We start from the raw sequence: 3,523 nt of genomic DNA, 5'->3' as shown, positions 1-3,523 counted from the left end.
GAAAATGGAGAGTATGCATCGATTACAGGGAATTAAACAAAGCAACATTAAAAGACCACTTTCTGTTACCTTTCATAGACTAGGTCTTAGACACTTTAGCAGGAAAAAAATATTTTTCCTTCTTGGACGGGTTTAGTGGATATAACCAGATTCAAGTAGCCCCTGGAGATCAAGATAAAACCACATTCACTTTTCCATGGGGAATTTATGCCTACTGAGTACTTCCCTTTGGGTTATGTAATGCTCCAGCAACATTCCAAAGAGCAATCCTCGCATTTTCTCTGACCTTATCCATGATTGTGTGGAAGTATACATGAATGATTTCACAGTCTATGGGGATTCTTTCAATGAAGCACTGGAAAATTTAGAAAAAGTCTTAATAAGATGTAAAGAAACAAATCTCTCACTAAGCCATGAAAAATGCTTCATGATGTTTAATGAAGGAATTGTTTTAGGTCATCATATTTCAGGAGATGGAATCAAAGTAGACTCATCTAAAGTTGAAGTCATTTCTAAGTTATCGGTGCCAAGTTGTCAAAAGGATGTTAGAAGTTTTCTCGGTTTTACTAGATAATATAGAAGATTTATAGAAAACTTCACAAAAATTGCATTCCCACTCTTTAAACTACTCACCAAAGACTGTGAATTCAATTGGGATTCTGAATGTCAAGCTGCCTTTGAAACTTTGAAAAAGAGAATTTCTGAAGCACCCATCTTAAAAGGACCTAACTGGAAATTTCCTTTCCATATCTCAACAAATGCTTTAGATTCAGCCTTAGGAGCTGTGTTAGGACAAAAAGATCTTACTCCTTATGCAATCTATCCAATAAAAATTTTAACTCCTGCAAAGTTAAATTATACTGTAATCGAAAAGGAGTTTTTAGTTGTAGTTCATGCCATTACCAAATTCAAAGATTATACAACTGGCTATGAAACCTTTGTTCACACAGACCATTCTACCAATAGATACTTAATGAATAAATTAGTCACCAATGGAAGAATAACTAGATGGCTCCTACTTTTACAAGAATTCAACATAACCATTCTAGATAGACCAGGAAAATAAAACACAATTGTCGATTCTCTATCTAGAATACAAAATGAAAATAATGATCAACCCGTAGAAGATAAATTTCCTGATATATATGTTTTTGCAGTATCTACTAAATCACCTTGGTATGCTGATATTGCTAACTATTTGGCCATAGGAAAAGTGCCATTCCATTTATCCTCTATAGAAAAGAGAAGAATAGTCCACAATAACACATCTCATTCATGGATAAATGAAGAATTATATAAGACAAGACCAGATCTCATCATCAAAATATGTGTTCGAGAGGACGAAATACCAAAAATACTTAAGGCTTGTCATGATGAGCCATGTGGAGGACATTTTTCTGATAGGAGAATTCCTAGCAAAATCTTGCTTTTAGGATATTGTTGGTCTTCCATTTTCAGGGACACCAAGGAATATGTTAAAATATGTGACAGTTGTTAGAGAATGGGCAAACCTACTCTTTCAAATGAAATGCCACTGCAACCACTGGTACTTATTGAACCATTTGAAAAATGGGCACTGGATTTTGTTGGACCAATCATCCCACCTTCAAAGCAAAAGAAGTATATTCTAGTATGTACTGCTTATGTCACTAAATGGGTAGAAGCTAAAGCACTTCCTTTTGCTACTGAAAATATTGTAGTTTCATTTCTTTTTGAACATATTTTTACTCGTTTTGGTGTCCCAAGAGAAATTGTAACAGATCAAGGGACACAATTCACATCCAGACTAGTGTAGAATCTTATGGACTAATACAAGATAAAACATTGGAAGTCAACTCCATACCATCCACAAGACAATGGACAAGTTGAGTCCACAAATAAGGTGATTGAGGCTATCCTTACAAATATTGTACATCTACACAGGAAAGACTGGGTGGAAAAGCTTCCAAAAGCCTTATGGGCCTACAGAACTACATGGGGGAATACTACAGGGCATACCCCCTATGAACTTGTTTATGGGAAGCAAGTCTTATTTCCGATAGAGTTCCAGATCCAGATCTATAATACATTAATCTAGTTAGGTCTTGACTTGTTAGAAGCTCAAAAGCAAAGGATGACACAATTAAATGAGCTTGATGAAATCAGACAAGAGGCCTTCCAGAGAACTAGCTTAGTGCAACAACAAAGGTCAAGATGGCATGATAAGTAAATTAAAGAAAGGAAGTTTCATCTGGGAGATTGGGCATTGCTCTTTGATTCAAAATTCAAAAAAAATCAAGGGAAATTCCAAATTCAAGAGAAAACTCCTCTATTAGTAAATGGACATCCAGTCAAGCTTTACCAAAAACCATTAACAAAAGAGGAATTTGTTAAAATGTTTCAAGATAATTCAGAACTGAAGATGGTCAAGAAGAATTCTTCTTCTTTTCCACCTTAGAAATTTTTACTCAATTTGCTCTTAAAATATATATATAATTTATTTGATATATATCTATATATATATATATATATATATATATATATATATATATATATATATATATATATATATATATATATATATATATATATATATATATATATATATATATATATATATATTGTACAAACATGAAAACCAACATGTTGTTGGCATGTTTATACAGAAAATTTAAAGTGAAACCAATTTGTTGGCACTTCAAATTTTCTTTTCAAAAAAAAAATCATCTGCTAAAGCCTTCTTTCTCCTAGCTGCAGAATCAAGAACTTTCCGCAGCTTGGACAACTTTCTGCAGCTTGGATAAGTTTCCGCAGCTAAGACAAGGTTCTGTAACCAAATCTTTTTTTTTTTGAAGTCTACAAAGATGCTTGGTGACTTGGATTAAAGGACAGTTGACAGCAAGGTACCTGTAGGAGATCAAAGGAAAACAAATAAGGTTAGCAAAAGAAGATCAAAGGTACATGCTACTTTAATTTAACAATAGGGAAGGTTATATAGCATATATGACTAAGAAGATATATTACTAAAACGCAATCATTATAACCTAAGGGTAATGGCCGCCTCACAAGACATCATATGCCACCACTTAAAAAGTCATGTCACGACCTTACTCCAAATCTTCCAAAGTAATTACCAAATCGTAATTTCAAATGCACCTAAGGATCAAATTCATCCCTATAATCCCTATGATAATCTATCCGTTCTTCCACTCCTCTAAACTTTCATAGCCACTCCATCTTTCTGCCAGCTAGCAAACCCTACTAACTCCATTTTCCTGTCAAGGTAGCTAATCTTCGAGGCAAAGCATCCTTTGGAATGGGGATAATTGTTTGAACTGAGTCAGCAAGGAAGCAATTCTTGGAGGGGTACCCACAAACTAGGGAGTTGCTGCAAAGGAGACAATGGCTGCAATTCATTGAAAAATTTAACAGCTTCCACAAGGAAGTAACCAAGACATTTGCGTGCTCATTCAATGGAATTGAAGCTGAAATTGGGGACATTAAGCTCACAATAACATAGTCTATGATCGTTAAGGCTACCGAG

The sequence above is a fragment of the Pinus tabuliformis genome, chromosome 8 (genome assembly GCF_031772625.1).
Source record: "Pinus tabuliformis cultivar Carrire ecotype Pingquan chromosome 8, CPIR1, whole genome shotgun sequence".
NCBI classification, from domain to species: Eukaryota; Viridiplantae; Streptophyta; class Pinopsida; order Pinales; family Pinaceae; genus Pinus; species Pinus tabuliformis.
Note: the sequence above shows the minus strand (reverse complement) of the source record.